The following is a 23,272-nucleotide window of genomic DNA, read 5'->3' as shown; positions in this document are numbered from 1 at the left end:
CACACTTTGGCTGAAGAAGCCGTTCTGGTCCACACTTCTTCATTCTTCATGTGGACTCCCTGTGCTGAACCCCTGAGATTCTTGAGCAATGACTGCTGACTTCTCAAGCCTGAGCTCGGTGATGTTCTATGGAAGCTTGAAATCAGCCACCACAGAGAGAGAACACACATCATTCTCAAACACTACAGATATCCCCATTTCCAAGAGCATGAGACTGTGTTGCAAGAGTGAGTCACTGGCTGGAAGGCACGAACTCTCTGGGATGAGTGTGGGATTTGGAAGCAGTGGCCTTGGTTGGAGCCAACTTGCAACTATATCCCTTTGGGAAATGATTTAACTTACTCCACTCAGTGTGATACAGAGCTAGGCCTGAGAGAGTGGCTCTGAATACGAAGTCTGTCAAAAGTGTGCCTCCCCTTTTCCAGAAGCAGAATGACCTGACCCACAGTCCCCAGAACCCCTCCCTTCTTAGAAGCAACAAGACAGGTTCCTGGTCTCTTCTCTTCCTGGAAGGTCTCTACTGCCACCTATTGCTCATCATTTGTTTCTGCAGGCCAGCCTTTCTGGTGAAAATGGCTTAAATCTAAAATGGCCTTAAGAAGAGCACTCAGCTAGATGGAGCCAAAGACACATTATCTGTTAACATTCACTGTCTGGCCTGTCAACAAAGCCTGCTCCCTGTTGCCCTCCAGCTCCCACTGTGTGCCAGCCTTGCTGTGCACCCTGAGGGCAGAAGGCAGAGTGCAGGGACTCATGTCTTCAGCATCCACTCCCCTTCTGGTGCATTCTAATTCAGTCCTTAAGATGCATGTGGCCTTATTCCTTATCTGAAAAATGGAGGCTGAAACCAGGAAGTGACATTCATTTAAGGTTACTAAGATTACTAGGTGAGCAATCGAGGTAAGATTTGGTTTCAGGGGCTGGGCGGTGGTGGCGCATGCCTTTAATCCCAGCACTTGGGAGGCAGAGGCAGGTGGATTTCTCAGTTCGAGGCCAGCCTGGTCTACAGAGTGAGTTCCAGGACAGCCAGGACTACACAGAGAAACCCTGTCTCGAAACCCCCCCCCCAAAAAAAAAGATTTGGTTTCAGAACCTCTTTCCACAAGTCCAAGGATCTAATAAATAAATAAATAAATAAATAAATACATAAAATCTGCTTGCTTGCTTATTTATTATTTTATTATTTATTGCTCTATTTGTGTCTGTGGTATGTGTGTGCACGTGTGCGTATGTGCAGTCCACATATGGTGATCAAAGGACAACTTGCAGAAGTCAGTTCTCTGCTATCTTGTGGGCTCTGGGGATTGCACTCGGATAGTCAGGCTTATTTGCAAGTGCCTTTCACCCTTTCACCCTGTGAGCCACCTCTCTGGCCCAAGTCCAAGATTGCTCTTTTTCCCACAATTGCATCTAATCACAAACTAGACATTGAGCGGTTCAGTGGGTCGTTCTACGTATTAGGCTCTTTTAAAATAAGGAAGCAAGGAGGTCACTGAGCAAGGTCAGGAGATCCATACCCTGGGTCACGTTCTCTCATTAGAACTGGCCAAGTAATCTTAGTGACCCTCAGTGGTATTCAGCATCACCAGGACAAAAGGATTGGATCAGATGGCCTCAAAGGTTACCACAAACACTTGGCTGTGACCTCCAAAGCTACTGGCCAGACAAGCCAGTCTTTGTTATCCCAGAGATGTGCTACCATGGACAAGTTATTCCTCTTGGCATACATTTTCCTCTCTTCAAAAATAAGAATATGAAAGTCTTCATCTAAAAGAACCTCTGAAAACTGTTTCATTCTTAATAGGTGATAATTTGTGTTCATTATAAAAAATATCTTGAGTCTGCATGCTACCTAATTTCTTTTGCTAAGCCACTGACTGACCATGTGAAAGCCCGGCTCACTACAGACAGGACTGGTTAATTCCTGCAAGGCAAATCTGCAGCGCTATGGCACACAGGGCTGCAGACAAAGCAGCTGTTGAAGTCACTTGCTTGACATGCTCATTCCTCAGAAGATCACCAGGATTTACAATGTCAATAAAATTTGACATTCTTAAGACAAAGTGATCTCCAAAGAGCATTGTTCTATCCTAAGCTTCGTCGTTTATGATACCTTTGCTATGTGAAAACCCAAATCCTAAACTAGGCTAATGTGGCATCCAGTTTGTGAAGCTGGGGACTAGACTAGCCAGTACTCACAAAGACCCTTATTGTGTACCAGGTCCTAAGTAGGTTTTCACATAGCTAAGTCAAAATACAGTGTGTACTGGCAAAGGGACAAGGTATTGGCCCCTCCTGGGTCACAAATGACAGGTATCAGGCTAGGGAGATAATTTAATACTTGTACCTGTCTTGAAACCACAGGGTTCTACGTTCCATCTCCAGAACCTAGATAAGTAAGAGCTGGTGTGATGGCGTGTGTTTGCAATCCCCGATCTAGGGAGCTGGAGATAGGTGGATGGAGCAGGCTCTGGAGCTGCCAGATAGCTAGCCTAGCCTACTTGGCAAGCTAAGGCCACTGGAAGGCCTTGTCTCAAAGAACTACTACCACTGATAATACAAGATGAAAAATGAAAAAAGGCAGCTAGTGCCTGAACAGAAATCCCTCAGGCTGTTCTCTGGCCTCCACATTCATGAACACATTCACACATACACACACACACACACACACACACACACACACACACACGGATATGTTCATACACACATGGTCATTACCAATGCTGAGGAATGATGACTCTCTCTACCTATTCTTTGGGGTCTTTTCGTGAATGGAGAGAGAGTGGTGGACACCTTGCCTTGGGCAGGGACACAGCCTCTTTCCTCAGAGTTTCTGGTTTCAGAACAGTTCAGGCCAGCAGAACCTCCTTGGTTGAGACGAGATCTGGTGTCTATGCCACACTGTACAGTGACCAAGAGGCACCACCACTCTGGAGCACTTCAACAGTGCTCAGTTTGATTGTATTTGCTTTTAACTAATTTAAATTTAAATAGTCCTTTATACCTGATGGCCACTGAGCTGCACACCTGGCTAGACACTGCCATTTGTGGAACAGCGTGAACTGGAAAAGCCACTAATCTTTTCACACCCTACTCCATACAACAGAGACAAAGGTCCTCCAAGAGTAATCATGGGGCTGAGATGTGGTGAAGTGTGTAATTGTGCCTAAGACCTCAGCTGATGCCATGCAAATACGGAGGAAAAGGCAGCCATGCCAGTGGTTTGCTGGCCCAGCACTCACAGCCAGGCTGCAGGATTCTCCTATGGAATATTCAGGGGTTCACAGAACACCAAGCCAGACAAGATTGTTGTTATTACAATACATAAAGACAAAATATACCACCCTATAACTGCCTGAGTACTGACAGAGACCAGGACACTGGTCAAAATCATTAAAAGGATCAACCATCTCCCTCCCCTGAGCAAAAGGAATGTCTCCAGTGCTCTACCAATTACAGCTTCAGCCCTGCTCCTGTCTTCCCTCTCGTAGATAAAAGTTTAAAAGACCACTAACTATAGAGTTACCTCCACCCTCTGCCAATACATGCTCCCACGGTGTGCCATGTCCTTTGTTCAGTGTGGGATTGTGCAGTTTTGAGTAAAGGAGGTGTTTCTGGGAAGCCTTGTTGTGGAATGTTAGAAAAGATTTAAATGACAGATGCTCATCCCCGTACCATACAATAATGGAGGAATAGATAAAAACACATACACATGCACTTTTTTTTTTGTCACAAGCTCTTTTCTTTAAATTATACAGAGTGGGTCACTTACTAACCTGGAAATTAGAGAAATGGTGCCCCTGGTCTAACCAGTCTCTAGCAAGATTTGGACAATAACTTTCTTCTTTCTTTCTTTCTTTCTTTTTTTCTTTTTTTTTTTTTTTTTTTTTTTTTTTTTTTTTTTTGAGACAGAGTTTCTCTGTGTAGCCCTGGCTGTCCTGGAACTCACTCTGTAGACCAGGCTGGCCTCGAACTCACCTGCCTCTGCCTCCCAAGTGCTGGGATTAAAGGCATGCGCCACCACTGCCTGGCTAGGCAATAACTTTCATGAGCAGGAAAAGAAATGAGGACAAGAAGAGAGAAATATTTGTAGAAACCTGTCTGCTTGCCAGTCTGTATCATTTATTCCTCCGTGACTACCCTGGAGGTAGAGTACTATATCTGTCTCCCAGCTAGAAGACAAGGAAATAAGTGCACAGAGTTAAGTGTGGAGGAGGTGTCTATCAAGCAGGACTGCCTCCTCATCTCCTGTCTGCTCTATTCTGGATATGAGCACCTCCACTTTCCCAGAAAGAGGGATGAGAGACTTGGCCCACCCTGTCCAGGCAGCTCTACTGCCTCAATGCAGCCTCCCCCAGCACTCTACATAACCCACAGGCTAACATGTAACATTGTTCTGAGGAAAGCACACTTGTAAAGAAACTGGGTCCAGAGGAAGTGAGGCCCTGCTTCCATCTGGATTCCCACCAGAGGGAGGGGAGCCAGTCCCTTCTACTCTGCAAGGGGCAAGGACACACGTGTCTGGTGTTAGGGGAAGGCATAGCAGTAGCTACATCAGCCTTGGTGTATGACTTTCCACTGTAGCGGAAAGCAAATGCTACGGACAGGATTTCTTTTCCTTTTTTTCACTTTGGGTTGTTAAAGAGATTCGATTTTCAAACATTTGCCAGCACACCGTCGGCTTCTCTCCATGAGAAAGGATAATAAATATGAGTGGGGGTGCTTGGGAACAACTCCTGTCGGAGAACAGGCAAACTATGAGTTTGCCACTAATATTCATGTGCTCTGTGACTACTGGTCAATCAGAGGATCTTATTGAAAATGTTTGCTGGGCTGTTCTGAGTCAGGAGTTTATAGGGGGAGACCCTGGCATCTGCATTTTCTACCAGGTCTCCTAGGACGATACTTTAGTTTCTGAGTTTGGTTGTCACAACTTTTTTATCCTCTCTGTCATATCAAGGGACACCTCAGCTACATACAGCAAAGGTTAGACCATCAAAGAAGATCAAATTCTGCCTCTATTTCCTGAATACCTGCCATATGCTAGGTAGGGGAACCCAGGGTCTCCATCTTGGTTCTATTCCTGAGGTAATGTTAGAAGCCCAGTGATGTACAGACGTTGGAATCGGACAGACTCCTCCTGCCCACATCACCTTTAGGGGTGAGATTGCCTGCTAGATCTTCTGAAAGACTCTATTAACACATGGAAACGCATAGGAGAGTCTTAGTGGGTTAAGCAATTTGAAGTTAGAAGAACTAAGTTAGAGCCTGGATCTAATTAACATGATGTGTGTAATAAAAGATAAGTCCCCTAACCTCTCCAGGGCTCTGTTGCCCCCTCTACGAAACCAGCCTCAGAGATTTGAGAAAACCAAGCAGAACACTCTGAAAGCTAACTCGTTCACATGCCACTGGGTAGATGTCCTTTCCCCAGCTAGCTCCTTCTTACTAGTGGTTCTTCTCAGTGTTATGAGAACTGTCTCTGAGTGCGCTGAAATTTACTAAATATTTCTTGATGAGCATGAATTTTAAATGTAAATACCGAACATAAATCCTAAGTGTCAGGGTCCTCCAGAGAATAGAACCAATAGGGAAGATGGGTAGATGAATAACAGGATAGACAGACAAACAGACAGGTATATAGGCTGACCAATTAGATCTTGGAGGCTGAAGAGTTCCACACTCCACTGTGCACTATCTGGAGACCCAGGACTCCTACTTGTGTGGCTCATAGTCTTGTAAACCTGAAACCTGAGGTGGAGATTTCAGTCCAGATCTTAAAGTCTGAGGAACAAGAGTACCAAAGGCAGGAAACATCAGTGTCCCAGCTCAGAGAGCCAAAGTAATCGTCCTCTGCCTCTCTGTCCTCTTCTGACCCTCAACAGCATGCATGCTGCCCAGACACTCGGGGCGGGGCGGAGGATGGGGTGGGAGTGGCTCTGCTTCAGTCAATCCAAATGCTCTTCTGGAAACAGCATTATAGACACACCCAGGAATAATACTCAATCAGGTATGTGAGCATCCTATAGGCCATCAAGTTAACACATATCATTGGCTGTCATAAGTAGATATGAACTACACAAAGAAAAAAACTAAAATAACAAAACCTAAAAGCACACACACAGAGATACACATAGCTACTGATTGGAGATTGCCACAAGGAGGCAGCATGGAGTTATAAACAAACCCTTAGGCCGCTGGTCAGAAATTGAATGCACTTCTACAACAAACTACCACAACCTCAGAAACTTAACCCACATGCCCGTGACCTGGGGGCATTTTCCAGGGCTGGAATCTCCTCTGTGCTTGGCTAAGGAGAGATCTGCTTCCATGGTGCTTGTGGTTTGGGCAGAATTCAGTTCCTCCAATCACAGGATGGACAGGTCAGGCTTCTTGTTGGCTGACAGGTTGGCCATCTTCAGCTCTGTTCCTTGCCTAGGAGGTCTCCATCAGAGGCAGCCCAGCACATGGCAGCTGGCTTCTTCAAAGCCAACAAGGCGTTAAGACAGGTGTTAAGACTCTGAAAGACAGGTACCATGCTTTTATGGGAAATGACTTTGTTACCCCTCCATCCTTCCACGTATGCTGAGTCTACCAGTTAGAAGCAAGCCACACACACACACACACACACACTGACAGGGAAGGAATGACACAAGCTATGACTGCAGAACAAAGAAGTGAGATGATATGTGATTGACTCAACAACCTGCTCACTGCAGAAGCTGAGGTAAACCTTCTAGGGGATTTCACTGGCAAAACTACTAAGCATATTTGGGGCACATTCAATGTGTGTGTGTATGTGTGACACATATACACATCCAGGCCCGTGTACATATAGATGCTAGTTTGCCTTACTTAGGAGAAAGCCTATGGAGAGGCAGCAGCCAATGGGGTTAAATAGACCTGTCAGACAGAATCCAGAATTTCAATTTCCACCACATTCCCACTGCTGCTAACTCTGCTTAGTGTCAGGACTTTGGGGATGAAAAATACAAACTTAGGTGACACTTAGAAGCTGTAGTTCAGGGGACACTGGAATGTCTTTGGAGATCTACAAAATCTATCTTAGTCCTTAGACATTCAAGACTCCAGGTTCCCTGGCCCGACTAAACATCCTTCTCTCTCCTTTTGCCAGTGTCTCCTCATAGTTGATGTGTCACCAAAGAAGAACATTGGTGCTTCCAGGGGACACTCCCTTCCCTTTGTATGTTCCCCCCAGGAATGGCCTTTTCTTTTCTCTCCTTGGAAAATAAACAAAATTGATTGTCCTTTGAATCTTAGCTCAAATGTCACCTCCCCCCTGAATATTTCCTTAATTCTCTTAAAACAACAGCTGAACCTCTAATTCCTGAAGGCAGAATGAACCCCCCCCATTCCGCTCTCAGTCTTGTGCAGTGCCTATCACAGTTCTTTTCAAATGAGTGACACTTGTTTTTTGACTCCTGCTTCTCCTATCACATGAAGACCTTAAAGTGGGATTGTTAGAAAGATGTGAAGTTAATTTGGCTTAAACAAGTCTACCGTGCCAGCCGGCCCTGTCAAAAGAGTACCACAGCCTCCTACTGAGCAGAGACACCAAAAAGGCTAACGAGAGCATTTAGTTCAAAGCAGATATCTCTAGCTCATTGCAAGTCAAGGAAAGGCTAGCTTGATCCCCACCTAATTACGCTTTCCTTTGTAGCTCCCTGAAAGCTTTGCTCCATTCAGGAAATCTCTGTTGGCTGATTGAGCAGAATGGGGTTGTCATTCATCAACGGTAATTGATATCTACCAAAGGCTGGCCAAATACTAAGAGTTCAGGTTACAGAGATGTCAAGAAAACAAGAAAAGGGCATGAATAATCTCAATCACATTTCATAACCCGAAACAGCCCAATTCAAAGCCAGACTCAGTTACTTACTGGCCATTTGACCTTGACCAAGCCATTTTATTTTTCTTAGTTAAACAGGAAATAACAGCTACTCCACAGGCATAACATGACCTAGGATTCCGAAGGTCATCAAACTTTATTGGCCTTTTCCTTTCGAGGAGAATTGAAATCACAGGCACTAACCATCAAGTGCTATGATCAATGCTGTAACATTCAAAAGTGCAAGGAAAGCTTTGCAAATGGAGATGTTTTTTCTACCAGAGATGGGGAGGGACAGCTTCCATCAGAGGAGCTGGCAGGAATATTCCAGAGCAGGAAGGGAAGTGTAGCACAAAAGCAACATTGTCCTATACCTAGTCTGTGTCTTTGTCTGCTTCCAAATGAGGCAGCTTCTGTGCCCTGAAGTTAGCTCAGGGATAAAGCAATCTCTCCCTTCTGTGACAGATGACTGACATTTTTATTTTCGTGCCATACTGGAGAAAGTGCTTTCTCTCTCAACCAGAAATATGAAATAATCCTATTTGCAGCTAAGTTAACACGGAGAATTGAAATACACTGAATTCCCAAATTTTGATTCTAAGAAGAATGTCAAGTGAGTCTTGCCCCCAGTGTGTGCGACACATCTTGGAAGTGTGTTTGATAGAAATGAACTCTGTGAGGCTGAGACACACGTATAAACTAGGAGCCATAGAGTTACTGTAGGAACACTTGGGACTATCTGATGTTTATACAGCCAGAGTTTCAGATCTTAATAACTTAGATTCCCAGAATCCCAAATGGTTAGAATCAAAGTTGGATTCTGATGGAGAAATCAAGGCCAAGACACAACCACAACCCATTCAGGCCCACAGAGCTTAACTTCCAACTCAGGAGTGCAGCCCTTCAAGCCCAACCCACCGTTCTTGCTTCTGTACTATTGTTACTTTCAAGAGACTGGTAAGATTACAGTGGGTCTTTCCAGATTCTACACCACAGTCATGGATGCTCACTCAAGTAAGACAAGTTCCCTTTGGTCCAAGATCAACACTGAAATCTCCCAGGCTCTTGGCAATCTCCCAAGTACTGGGACTCTGAGGTGGCAGAAATGGACTCTAAGAGCAAGAAATGAATTTTAGAGATTTATCTTGTTCAACTCCCTTTCTACAAAATAAGTACCCTTCTTGAGTGTATTCATGAGTGTATTCAGCCCTTCCAAGGGAATGTCTGCCATTGTTTGGCCACAGTTCTAAACTTCAATGAGCAGAACTCTGTCTGATCTGCCTTTTAGGAGGAAGGGAAAGGGAGGTGATACTCGCTTACTGAGCACATACCTTGAATCACCTAGGAAAACAGCCTCGGTGAGGAACTGCCTAGGAAAAGACTAGCCTGTGGTTATGTCTGGCAGGAATGGAAAGGGTGGCCTGTGAGCACGTCCAGCAGTAATTACGTGGACTGCTTTAATTAACATGGGAAGACCTAGCCTGAAGTGGGCAGCACCCTTCTCTAGTTCCAAGCCCTGAAGCCCTGAAGAGCAGCAGAGAAAGCTCACTGAGAACTTCACATACACACACTGAGTTCTCTCCACTCTTGCTTATGTGTGTACTATGACCAGTTGCTTCAAGTTCCTGCCTTGACAGCCCCCAGTAATGAAGTGTGACCTGGAATTGTGAGCTAAAATAAGCCCTTTCTCCATTAAGTTGCTTTTTGTCCAGGTCTTTTAGCACAGCAACAAAACCAAAACTAGGGGCAGCTCACGTCACTTTTGTAGAGTACTTGATAAAGTGGGTGTCATACAGGCTGAATACCTCTTATCTAAAATACTTGGGAACAGAAGTCTCAGACTTCAGAGTTTCTTCTATTTTGGAATATTTGCAAGGACTTTCCTGGTTGGGCAGCCTTAATCCAGAACTCTAGAATGTGAAACTTTTAAAATATCATGTTGGTGTTCAGAAGCCTGTTTCATCTTTTCAGCTTGGGTGCGTTCTCCCCATATTGCAACATATAAGCCGAAAACCCAAGAGGTTTTGAAAGTTTGAAGAGGGGCTGGTGAGATGGCTCAGTGGTTAAGAGCACTGACTGCTCTTCCAGAGGTCATGAGTTCAAATCCCAGCAACCACATGGTGGCTCACAACCATCTGCAATGATATCTGATGCCCTCTTGTGGGGTGTCTGAAGATAGCTACAGTGTACTTACATATAATAAATAAATAAATAAGTAAATAAATAAATAAATAGTTTTTTTTTAAAAAAAAAAGAAAGTTTGAAGAACAGGCTCAAGTTGAACTGTGACAAGTCCAAGGCTCACTGTGTGTTCTCTGCCCTTCCTGTCTCTGGTATGTAGCTCTTTTGAACAGCCCTGACAGCAGTCTGTGCTAAAGCTTCACTTTTAAAATCAAGTATCCTGCTGAACACCTCTGATGGCTCTTGAATAGAGCCACTTGAGGTAAACAGTCCAAACTGTTTAGTTGAACAACGAAGACCTTTGACAATCTGGGTTCTAAAAAGACTTGATGTGCCCACTTTGCCCCACTCTTCCAGAGCCCCGAGGCTTCCCAAAAGGATGCTTTTGTGTCTTTGTGTGCATTGTGCTTGCTGCCGTCATGCCCTGTCTCTCTCTTTCTGCCTAAAGAAATCATGATTTTCCTGTAAGGCTTCTTCAAATGTCACTTCTCCAGGGAAGCTTGCTCATTCTCTTCTAGCAAAATACTCTTTTCTCTACTTTCTGTAGTATGTTCTATGGCTTTCTGCAAGAGCCTCTTTGGCCTTGTCTTGGTCCTTGAGGTCTATAAGCCTCAAGGACAGGTATTGTATTTCACTTTTCTTTGAATCCTCAGTTCCCAGCGCCCAATAGCATTAATGTCTACAGAAGTGAACAAGCTGAATCCTTCCCACATTTGTTTTCAGTTTTTTGGAGTCTTTAGGCCTTGCCATACTACACTCAGTTATGCAGGATAAATAGTCTCAAATAGCTCATCTATTTCTTAGAAAGTCTCATGTCCAGATTTCTTAGCTGGTTATTTGCTTCCAGGTGTCAATTGGTCACTATTCCTCTTTCTATATATGACACCTAGGTTAACACTTGATGACCCAGACATAGCACAGCCAGGCAGAGGAGAGTGTGAGGACTCTGATTTGTGACCTGGAGGGAGTACGTCTTATACCATGGCCCTGTGGAATCCTGCCCCTGTTTTATTTTCTCTCACTCCTCAGTAATCTGGTAAGGTAGGTGTTCTTTCTCCTGTTTTTTATAGCTGAAGACTCTAGCCATCTGGTTACCATCACAAGCCTGGAGCACAGTGAACCTTTAGTCAACTGATAACTGTAGATCATTTTAACATTAACTGCTGTCAAGTTATTATTTTTTCCAGTTACCAGCTAGCAGCAGACTTGAGGGCAACCAAGGACAAAAAGGATCAGTATCTTTAGAAGGGGACAAAACCAAAGCACAGAGAAAAGGCATGTTGGATTAATGACCAGCTGCCCAACAGTAACAGCCTTGATCTAAGAGCTTAGGCAGCGTTGGAGTTTCTCAACCACATAGCTTCCTGGAACTATTTTTATTTAGTATTGTATAAGAGGAGAGAGAGAGAGAGAGAGAGAGAGAGAGAGAGAGAGAGAGAGAGAGAGAGGTGTTTGTTTTAGGTAAACAGTGAGACCCAGTGCTTGGCTTGTCTCTACTAAGCAGTCCTGTTATCTGAGTCTACATATCTAATGGGTTGGTGTTACAGGACAACAATAAGGAAATTGCTTCTCTGGCCTGTGGCTTGGGAGGCAGAGGGTCCTGCTGTGTACCTCCATTCCATAAACGTCTACTAAGCAACAATGCTATTCCAAGTGTGAGGTGCCAGGGACAGAGTGAACCTGCATAGCAGAAGACAGAAACAACAACAGACAGCACATTTTAGTTAAGCAATGGAAGTATGTGTCCAGGCTACCAGGACAGCAAGAGGCGAGCCATTTGCCCCATCCCCAGGTGAGAATGCAAGAGACACTCAACATTTCCAGGGAAGGCACTCGTCATTCATGAGTAGGCGTAAACCCAGTGAAGACAGCTGAAAGAAGAAAAGTTCCAGCCAGGCATGGCAAATGCAGAAACGGAATGAAGTCTGCTTAAGTGTAGGAGGAATTACAAGCAGCTTGAGGTCGAGAGTTCAAGAGTCTGGGGAGGTAGACAGGTTTACGTGTCTGGTGTATGTTAGACCTCGTGGTGAACTTTTCACATGCTCTATTTCCAAACATTACCTTACCATACGACCTTACTGCATCTCTCTGGGCCTCACTGGTAAATTGAATTCTAACGTACCCCTTAATAGATGATATTCTCGAGTAAAGATATCCAAATCTATGATCTGTCTACCACGTTTACTGGTTAACTTAAGTGACGTTTTAGCATCATGGTGGCCTTGTACCCAGAAGTTGTAGGCAGAGTACTCAAGAGGACTCTGTTAGGCTTAAAATCACTTACCGACACCTGTAGGATTTGGAAAAGGTAGATTACAATCCCTGCCTGCCACATTCACTGTGATAAAGCTATTGGAAAGAGTCAGATGGTAAGCTGTGGTCACTGAGAGCTAAGAGAGAGCCTGGGTGGCTTGGAGGACAGGCCAAGGCTTCTTAAAAGAGAGAGATGGCATTGTGGTAGGCCATAGGATGCAGAGTGTTGTCAGGAGAGATGATCAGGGGCATTCCAGGCAAAGGCAACAACAAGAGCCTGGCAAAGTTAACCAAACACCATACACATCTGTTCCCTGCATCTGCCCATCCCACTGCTCACTCATTCTACCTTTGGAATTCCCAGCTGACATTTGAGATTCTCCATAACTAGCTCTTGGTTCTAGGTCTCCTCTACCCAGACCCTCTGTTCTGCCCACATAAATCCTCTTGTCACCTTCTAATTGATCCTTTTAGTTCTGTGTTTCTTATTATAAACTCTCCACACAAGGCCCCACTCTCTTAACTCCACCCCAAGCCCCTAATCAACTCTTCTTCACAATTGTTGAAGGTCCATTTAAAATCCTACCTGTCTTTGTAACCCTTCTTGGGTTTCTCTTCTACATATAACAGCACTTTGATTACATACCTGTCGTGGTACTTACATTTCCCTGTGTTCATAGTCTGTCTCTACTGGATTCTAAACTCCTTGAAAAATACATGCTATGGTGGCATCTCCCCTGAGGGTCTTACACATGGAGCCACTCTGTAGTAACTGAGAGGATCAGCTCCTCAGTAAACATGTGGGCTCTGAGGTCCCTAAACTCAGGCATGCGTATTGGCAGTCCAAGCCACATCCAGTTCCAGCATCAGAATCTGGTTAGCTTTTGACAGAGGATGTGTCTACATGTTTCTGATGGGAGCCTGAGGATGAAGCTGGCAGAGAGGTATAGATGGAGAAGGAGGGATGAGTCTAATGGGTGTAATAAAAAATAAAATCAGGGCTATAGTAGCACAAGCCTGCAATCTCAGTACTCAGAAGGCAGAGGCAGGAAGATCATTAGTTCAAGGCAACCTAGGCTCCACAGAGAGTCCAAGGGCAGCCTACACAGTGAGAGTACTTCCAAACAAAACAGTCCATCCTAATGGTCCCTCAAAGAATAACTGAGAGCCACTGTTTGGTCACATTTACCAAATCGTGATGTAGGCACACTGTTCTTACTTTATAGATGAGCAGACACAGAGAGGCTGGGGCTTGGAGAGGCATTAATAAGGTGCTTGTTCTTGTCCTGTAGTATATCATGGAGTCAGTGCTAATGCACTCTCCACTGTGTTGGACCTGCCAGGTCACATCACGGTCTTCTGTGAGGAGACAGTAGGTTCAGAGTTCCTAGTAAATCATATTTTAAAAACCTCCAACCCTCCTTCAAGTCCAAATTTGGAAAGCAGATGATAGGTCTAAACTGCCCTTGTAATGACCTCAGACAGCCTCAAAGCAGAAAAGCAGTCACAAAAGACACATAGGAAGATGTGAGCTGGGTATTATCAGAATCCTGAAGGAGGCCAGCTCGTGTCCAGGCCTCTCCTTCCCCTACTCCCTTTCTTTAAAAAGGGAAGAAGCCATGCTTTTCTGCTGCCTTTGCCAGCTCTGCCCTGAGATTGTTAAGAACACAATCAAAGTAAAATGCTGACTTTCAGTTGGCAATAACACAACAGCCACTCCTGTTCGCTAGTCTTCTAGAAGGCGCTGCCAGATTTAATTCTTTAATGTAATACAAATAGCATGGCTTCCTAGCATCCTTCCTTTTGTTTGTTTGGTTTTTTTAAGAGCTTGATTAATTTCTCTCATTCCCACATTCTCTATTGCCTGTGTTCTTACTTCTGACCCCAAGGTCACAGCATCTGTCCAGCTTCTCTCTCCAGCTGCTTCCTAAGCCTTAAAGCCCATTGATCTCCCTTTTAAAAAATCCAAACATTAAACAATTAATGACATCTATGATGGCTGTATCCTGGGATACTAAGTGGAGTATAAATGAAACTCGTGTGTCCAAGGAAACCAGTCTCGCTTAAAATACTACAATGTAATACATTTCATAAGCCACCGGTGCTTACTAAGTGACCACTCAGAGGAGGAAGCAGGGAGCCTCTCTTTTACTATTGTAAAAAGACATGTCAGAGATGTTTTGAGCTGGATCTGAGAGAAAAGCAGGGACCAAAAGGATGATGTGTAGTTTTAGTGACTTTTTAGCAAAGTAGTTCAGAATCCTCCTTGCTGCTCTGTGAGCACTGGAACTACAGGTGTGAATGAGGAGCCTGGCTCTGAAGCAGCCTTCAGCCTAGACAGAGAGGTTACAGACATAGCCAGTTTACAGGAGATCAGAGAAATTCAAAGGATGCAGGTAAGGAAATGTACAAGAGGCTCTGTTGATGAGAGAGCGCTCATGGCAAGGACCTAAACCAGTTCTCAGTTAACAGTGAGTAACGACCACAAAGAAACAAACTCTGCCAACAACTCGAAGGTGCTGGAAGCAGACCTTTCCCTCACTGAGGCTCCTTGGCTTCAGCCTGGACACACAGAGCGGAGAACCTGGTCACAATGGCCTGAGTTTTAACCTCGGGAGCTCAGGAGAACCTGGTCACAATGGCCCGAGTTTTAACCTCGGGAGCTCATCAGTAGGCATTGTTTGAAGTTGCTAATTTGTGTTAACTGCTTATGCAGCAACAGTACTGTTGCCATAGCTATTTACAGATTTGCCTCCTGGCAAGGAGTTCCTCAGATTCAGGCTGTAACTATCCTTGTAACCTAGGTGGTAGATACTAGCTAAATCTCCACTGAATGAAAGAGTATGTAAGACTCAGAGATGCAGATCGATATCCAGACACACTGTGTCTACTCTGCTTTCCCAAGAATGGGGGTTACCCACCTTACACAGAAGGATCCTTGGACAGAGAACAGCACCCGTCCTCCCTCCGGGAGGATATGCCAGGGCCTGGCCACAGAGTAAGACAAGTAATCAGCTTGAGTGCCCCAAGCATGGGTTAGATGGACTTTTTCCAAGGCTCCGTCCATCAGTACACATCTTACGACATGAGAGCTGCATGGTTTTAAACCTTTTCGACTTGCAATCTGTTCTTGCTTGAAAAATCATCATGTGACCCTGGATAAGTCTATTAAATAGGTATGTGAATCAAACATTTACATCATAAATAAGTTTGTTTTGTGGCAATTCTTTGCTAGGCATAATTTTATCATTTATCAGAGATAAAAGCAAGAGGGGTACGCTCATTTTTGTAGAAATAGCTAAATCTCGGATGAGTATTTGAAGTTATAGAAAGGTGGGAAACAACTCCACCAATTGTCTTCTAGCCTCCACGGGCACACTGGTGAATGTGTGCCCCACCCCATCCCACAAGCACACCCCACACGCTTCAGTCCCCCACAAGGAAGTTGGATTCTGAATGATATTTACATCCACAGCAATCTCAGCAGAGCTAGAGTCTCAGGACTTTTATTTCCCCATAGCACACTGCCTATACATGAAATCTTTTGTGGCTAAAGTGGAGTCTTTTATTCAAAAGTCAAACTCCATTGATTGATCTCTGGAAATGTTTTATACTACTTTTTAACATGAAAAGTATAACTAAACTGTGAAAAAAATTCCATCACATGAGCTTCCTTATGCTGTAAAGTTCTACTCTTTCCTTGATTCCTTCTGTCTGTTCAGGTGGTTTTTTTGAGACAGGCTGGCCTAGACCTCATTATGAAGCCAAGGCTAGACAGCCTTGTACTTCGGATCCTTCTGTTTTCATCTCCAAGGGCTGGGATTACAGGTGTATGCCAGTATGCTTTTTTTTCTTTCAACAATTCAAAATGTAAGAACAAAGCTAGAGACATGGGTCAACAGGTGAAAGCATTTTCTGTGCAAACCTGACAACCTGAGTTAATTCCCCAGGCCCGTGTACAATGTTGGATGTGCTGTGACCTCAGGGAGGCAGAGACAGGGGAGTGAGCTGGAAGTTCTCAAGCCAGCTAGCCTGCAGCATTCAGCAACTATAGTAATAGAAACAGTGGCAGAGAGCCTGCCTCAAATCGGGTGGGGGGAGAGAACAAACTCCCTAAAAATTGACCTCTGAGCTCTGCATGCACACTGTGGCACATGTGTGTCTACTCTCTCCTCCTCTTCCTCTCTCTCTCTTTTTCTTCCCCCTGTATACACAATAAATAAATCAATGACAAAATTTCAAATTTTTAAAAGTCAAGCCATTTTGAGTTTCTGTCCCAAATAGAGGGGTCAGATTAAGCCCGAGGACAATTGCTTGGTGATCCTGCTCCAGATCACTCGTTTCTTCTTACTAGTCTTCTACCATATAGTCATTCATTTGGAAATATTTATGAATTGCCTACCAGATTCTGTTGCAGATTAGGCACTGATTAAAAGCATTCTTTTAAGAAACTTACTGTATATGCAGGAAAAATAAATCATGCTACCCAACGAGACGAGACAAAAAGTATTAAAGCCCTTAGAGAAGATCTCTGGCAGGCAGCGAGAGCTAATGGGAGATGGAAAATCATCTCCAGTTCCAACAGTAGTTGAGAAAGGGTGCTCTGAACAGGACGGCTTAGGTTCCTTTGTGTGGCCACCACTTACCAGCGCTACACTGGTATGGGCAGACCCTGAGGCAACCCACTTATTTTGTGCCTTGGTTTTCTTCTCTTTTCTTTTCCTTTCCTTTCCTTTCCTTTCCTTTCCTTTCCTTTCCTTTCTTTTCTTCTTTCTTTTCTTTTTTGTTTTTTCGAGACAGGGTTTCTCTGTGTAGCCCTGGCTGTCCTGGAACTCACTCTGTAGACCAGGCTGGCCTTGAACTCAGAAATCCGCCTGCCTCTGCCTCCCAAGTGCTGGGATTAAAGGCGTGCGCCACCACTGCCCGGCATGTCTCGGTTTTCTTACCTACAAAATATGAATCGTTACACTACTTACTGCACAGATCTGCTGTGAGAGGTCAGTGTCCCATGAATGAGTTAAGACAGTGAAACACCTAATGAGTGTCTGGCTTCTAGTAAACAATGGAGAATGCTTTGACATTCAACATCATGGAAAACTGCATGAAGGCAGTACTGAGTCAGGTGGGGACTTTGGCACATGGTGACTGAGAGAAACATGTTTTAAGATGGAAAGCTTATGGGGAAGCCTGGTGTACACAGAGGACAAATTAGAAACAAGTCTATCGAAGAAGAAGAAAGAAGTATAGTGGGGAATAAATTTAGAAAGGAAGGCTGTGGTTATACCCCGGAGAGCCTTGAATGCTAGGCTGAGAAGTTTGGATTGTGGCCCATTGCTAATGAGTGAGGTCTTATTAAGTTTTATGAACCAGGAGACATGCTGCCAGGGTCTGGCTGCTGTGGGCGGCGAGCAGGACAGGACACAACCTGGATTCAGGTTACAGCCCCTATAGCTACTTTATTGGATCTGGATAAGGAAAGGAAGTCATTTCAAAACCACCACTATGGTTTGCAACTTAAATAACTCCTAAAAGTTAATGTACTGAAGTCTTGGTCCTCAGTGCAGCAATGTTCGGAGGTGGGACATTGTGGGAGGTGATTGGATCATGAAGGATCTAACCTCATGAATGGATAAATCAGCGGACAGATTCATAACTTAATAGGTCTGGGGAATAGGCTTTTGCTATAAAAATGAGCTCTCTTATTGCATCCTTACCGCACACATAAAAGCGAATGAGTAGGGACTAGGAAGATGGCCCAGTGGGTAAAGTGCTGGCTGCGAAATCATGAAGCACCCACACAAAACCTTGGCACAGTTGCTGGCATACATCTCTAATCCCAACACAGGGCTGGGAGAGTGAGGACAGGCAGATCCCTGGGCATCACAGACTAGCCAGCCGAGCTAATGAGTGAGGTCTTAGGCTCAATGAATATGATGGAAAGCAATAGGAAAAGACATTGGATGTCAACCTCTGGCCTCTACAGGTATTCACAGGCACATACACATACATATGAACACATACACATGAATGCATACACAGTTAGCTAGGTGAAGGAACAATGCATGGAAACCTCTGAAATGCTAAGGCCAAACATTCCTTTGATTTCTCTCAGGCACTCTGTCACAGTGGCAGAAAGGAGGCTAATACAACTACCATAGTTTTACCCCAGATGGCTGTCAGTCTGGCAGTACCTGAAGTGCTGAACTAAGACAGAGAAGGTTCAGGGAAGTTGCTGCTTTACTCCTTACACTGTGAAGCTGATGGGCTCTGTACAGAACTGTATAGTGGAATCGCAGCTGAAGAAGAGAAAGTCTGAGCAGAGGGCTGGTGATAGAAGCCAGAGGCTCTGAGGTAAGCCTTGTAACAACTGGAGCCAGGTATGTCTGACACTCCCTAAGGGGCTCTCTACTCTTTGTCTTATTGCTTTGTTTTTGAACCAGGATCTCACTATGTAGCCCAGGCTGGATTTGAGCTGGTGACTTTCTGTCTCAAGCTCTCAAGGGTTGGGAGTGCCTCTACATTTGAAAGTGAAGGAAACAGAAGGCAGAGAGAGTGCCCTCATAGTTTATAACCAACCACTGTGCTCCATGGCTACCATGGCTAGCCTTTTCAGCCCCTCAGACTTTTGATCACAGGCTACTCAATGGGTAAACTTGGATTACTTACTGTCCTGTGAGGAAACATGCACCATGGTCAAAGTAACTTGAGGAGAAAAGGCTTTATTTTGCTTACACTTCCAGGCAACAGCCTGTTACTGAGGGGAGTCAGGGCAGGAACTCAAGCAAAGAAGGAACCAGGAGACAGGAGTGGATGCAGAGAAACCATAGAGGGATGCTGCTTACTGGCTTAACATTTCTAGTTTTTCCTGGAGAGCTGTGGGCACAAGGATCTTCACACTGGGCTTCCAACAAAGCATTAATAAAAAAAAAGGCACCTCAGTTCACTGACCCCCCTGAAAAGATCTTAGGGGCACCCTGAGTCTTGAGGTGCACATTACCATGGACTCAAAAAAAAAAAAAAACAGCTTGAAGCTCTAATCTAGATGTGCAAGGAACGCCTATGCTTTAGCTTCCTTTCCCCCTCTAACAGCTACACCACCATATTCCCAGAGCCTCTTGGACTCCGGATAGCCTTCCCTTATCCTAAGACGCCTTTCCTCGTAGCTTTCTTTAGGAGCCAGATGGAGTGAGCTGCTTTCCTGGGACCCTCCTGTTCTGGTTTGAGTTCCATAGCTGTGATAAAGACCACTACCAAAAGCAACATGGGAGAGGAAACAGTTTATTTGGCTTACACTTCCACAACATTGTTCATCTCTGAGGGAGGTCAGAGCAGCAACGTGGAAACAGGAACTGAAGCAGAGGCTATGGGAGAATATTGCTTTCCTGGCATGCTCTTCGTGGCCTTCGTGCTGTCTTTAGACCACATCTAGGACCACCTGCCCCGGGGTAGCACCTCCTACATCAATCTTTAATCAAGAAAATGCAGAGACAGACTTTGCCTACAGGCCAATCTGATGGAGACAATTCCGCAACAGAGATTCGGACTTCCGAGATCAGTGCAGATTTGTTTCAAGTTGATAAAAATCAATCAGCTCTTCCCCCAACACCTGCCCCTCAGGCACGAGCACAGCCTTTGAAATTGTGTGACCTTGGAGAAGTAACTCTACCTCCTAGGACTTTAGTTTCCTCGGGCTAAAACAAGACATTCACGAAACCCAATTGTGTGGGGGGTGGGAAAGCATCACTGGAAGAACCCCGGGTCATCGTACCTAGCCCGCTAAGGTTCAAAGCCCACTCCGGGGCAAAATAGAAGGCCTGCTTTCCTTAGTGCTGTCGCGCCCTTTTGGGGAGCACTCATTTTCTACGCATAGTATTTCTCTTGCCTGCGCACTGGAAAAAGAGAAAAGGTGCGAAGGAACTCTTTTAAGGTCACTCCACAGTCGGCCAACAGCCGGGTGGGGGCTGAGGGCCGACGGGATTCGAACCTGGGACCTCAGAGGACGTTATTCACTTGTCTGGGAGACGCGAGCAATACAGTGGGTCCGGGCTCTTTTTAGGGCTGGCGGTCGCGAGGCCGCAGGAAGGCGCGAGCCGGGGTCGCCCCTTCCCGCCACCCGGCGCGCGCAAGAGCCCAACGGCCGCGGCGCGCGCCACCTCGCGGCAGGAGTCTGTGGCGGGCGGGGCTGGGCAGCTCTCGCCCCCGCCCCCCGCCCCCCGGCCGCCGGCGTCTCGGTGGAGCCCCCCGTCGCCCGCCGCCGCCTTAGCCGAGCCGCTCTCCTGAGCCGCCGCCCGCCCCTGCCGGCGTCCTCGCTCGCTCCTTGCGCAGCGGAAACATGGCGGCTGGAAGGGAGTGAGCGAGCCGCCCGCGCCCCGCGCCCCGCGCCCCGCGCCCCGCGCCGCTGTCGCCCTCAGGTAAGCGCCTCGCTGCCGCCGCCAGCCGAGGCCGTGCCCTGAGGGGCCCGCCATACGGCCACGGGCCGGAGAGAGTCCCCGCCCGGTGACCCCGGTGTCCGTGTCTGCGGCCCTCGGGCGGTCGTGTCAACCCGGCCCGAACCCCGGCGGCCTGCGCCGCATCCGCTCGGGCCCAGTGTCCGGCGGCGGCCTGACGCGCGGGGTTCGGCCGGGGGCGCGGCGCGCGAGTCCCCGCACAGGGCCCCTTCCGAGTGGGCAGCAGGGCTTGGGGCGGAACCGGGAAGCCTGGCTCGGGCCCAGTGCCGAGGCTCTTTCGGGCTGGTGGGACGCGTCGCCAGAGAGATTTGTCTGGGTCCCAGCAGCGGAGGACCGGGAGTCGTGGGCTCCGTGGGCTTGGAGCTGTCTGCCAGCGTCCCGGGGCGGGGGGAACTCACCTGCCTGGAGCCCGGCCAGCACCCGGCGGCTACGGCAGGTTTCGAACCTCAGACGGGGAACCGCGGACAACCTTGGAGCACAGCAGGGGAAGGGGTTCCCAGGTAGACAGGTGAACCCCAAAACATCCTCCAAAGCGAAGAGAACTGAGAGTCATCAGGTTTCCCCCTACTCTTACCTATTCGGAATGGAAGTATCTTTTAAAATCCCAAATAATACCCTAATAATTTGGCGAACGGTTTAGGACGGCTCTCCGTCCTAAGACTGTTCCAAAGTAACCCAGTCTGGTCCTGGATGGATTTGGTTATAGGTCTCCGGTCTTTCTACTTATTTTCCCTCGTGGGCAGCTGTTTAGAGTGAAGATAGTAATCATGTCCCCTGAGTCTTATTTTGGGTAACTCCCAATTCCTTTAGTCTTTCTTTTTACTCTGGTCTTTGATCCGCTCCTTTGATGAGCGCTAGTTTACCCATATTGCCCCCACAGAAGAGCTTATTGTGTGTGTGTGGAGAGAGAGAGAGAGGCGCCAAGCTCAATCATTTCTGAGGGAAGAGCTTTGACCCTAAAGGACTGACCTTAAAATAAAAAGTACCCTCCCTTCCTCATTTTCGTACTATGTTGAACTTAGGGAGTGGGGGTGGGGAGCAGTGAGGGAAAGCTGTCTAGTAGCATGTGTGTTCACCCAAGCTAAAAGAGATCATCCTGTTTTGTGGTTTCTCTTCCTTCGAAAAATTGAACACTTCATCAAGTGAGCTAATGTATATCAAAAGATTGTGCAGTGTAATATATCATGCAAATAAAAGAGCTTATTATTTTTGCTCTAAAAAGGACTGAGACCTAGATTGGTGCCAAACTGCAGTTTACAATTTGCTTGGAGAGAGAACTCCCTTATTACAATGAACTTTGCTTTTTCCCTCTGCCAACAGAAGGCCTCAACTTGCTGTGAAAAACAACACATTTTGTTGCTCATTAAAAAGCATTCCTTTTTTTTTTTTTAGTTTAATTATTTTAAAGTCACTTAGCCTTGGTGGTATATAGGGTTAAAGTATTTTAAAAGGATCTTTTACCAGTTTCTTAGACCCTTGCCTAGGCATCCCTGCAAACAAGTAATTTTTTAAGCCCATTAGAGAAGTGATGGCCTTGTAGATAAAATGCTAAGCTCTGTATCTGGGACCTTGTTCAAGATCTGCTCGACTACTAAGGCAAGGGCATACTAGCAGTCAGAACTGTGTTTATCTTTGTTCTTATGTCTTTGTTTCTTAAATTGGTTAGTGGTGTTAAGGTTTGTAGCACATATGTCAATTTTTTAAAAGTATTTTAATATTTTGTGTGTGTGCGCGGGCGCGAACACATTGGCCTGCACTTGAGTGTAGTTTCCCATGGAGGCCAGAGGAATACTCCCTACAGCTGGAGTTACAGGCAGTAGTAAGATAACTGTTGGGTGCGAAGAGCCAAGCTTGGTTCCTCTTGAAGAAAGAGACGTGATCTTTAACATTGAGCTATCTCTTCAGCCCCACGCATGTCAGATTTTAAATCCTGTTATGTTGTACAGATGCTGTTTCACTTTTGTGTAACTTGTTAAAAATTTATGTGACACTGTTCTGTACAGAACTGTATAGGTACAGAATTCTCTAAACCCTCCAGTATAAGGATTCAAAACTGGGAAAACACTGGTATGAACATTACAATGAAATTTAAACTTGCTGTATTGTAACCTTTATACTTACAGACTACCATGTGTCAGGCATTGTGTTATTGTGTGGTGCTAAGCTGGACATACAGAAAAATGAGACATTTCTAATCACTGTGGAGCTGGATCAATGTGGTGCTTACACAGGCTATCTCAATAAAAGCTAAGCACTGCACATAGAGTGAGGGCATTTGAATTCACCAGGCTTTGAGGGAAGGCTTTGGGGAGGGATGAGCCCAGGCTCCAGTGATAAGGGGGCCAAGAGGAGTAGAATATACCTTAGAGAAAATAGAACAAATAAAGGAAAAGTGTGAGAGAAGGAGTGACCCTCATAAAACCCACAGCATTTTGTGACTGCCAGTAATGTAACAGGAGAGATAAAATGTAGTAAATTAAGACACTCCAATCAGGTAGAGGCTGTGTCATGGTGGACCTTGTATGTATAAACATTGTGAAAT

At 45.7% G+C, this 23,272-nt stretch overlaps 1 long non-coding RNA gene across 1 annotated transcript in view; it reads right to left on the bottom strand.

Moving 5' to 3' along the window:
* The window catches only part of LOC114636685, a 33,814-nt gene extending 12,153 nt beyond the window's left edge, over positions 1-21,661 (bottom strand). Inside the window, exon 1 of the long non-coding RNA XR_003713658.1 lies at positions 21,129-21,661. This is a non-coding gene — a long non-coding RNA (uncharacterized LOC114636685). The remainder of the gene's footprint in view (positions 1-21,128) is intronic.
* Positions 21,662-23,272: the final 1,611 nt, after the last annotated feature.

This window comes from Grammomys surdaster, unplaced genomic scaffold (assembly GCF_004785775.1).
Source record: "Grammomys surdaster isolate TR1022 unplaced genomic scaffold, NIH_TR_1.0 100, whole genome shotgun sequence".
Classification (NCBI taxonomy): Eukaryota; Metazoa; Chordata; class Mammalia; order Rodentia; family Muridae; genus Grammomys; species Grammomys surdaster.
The sequence above is the reverse complement of the archived record's forward strand: the minus strand, read 5'-3'. Positions and strand labels throughout refer to the sequence as shown.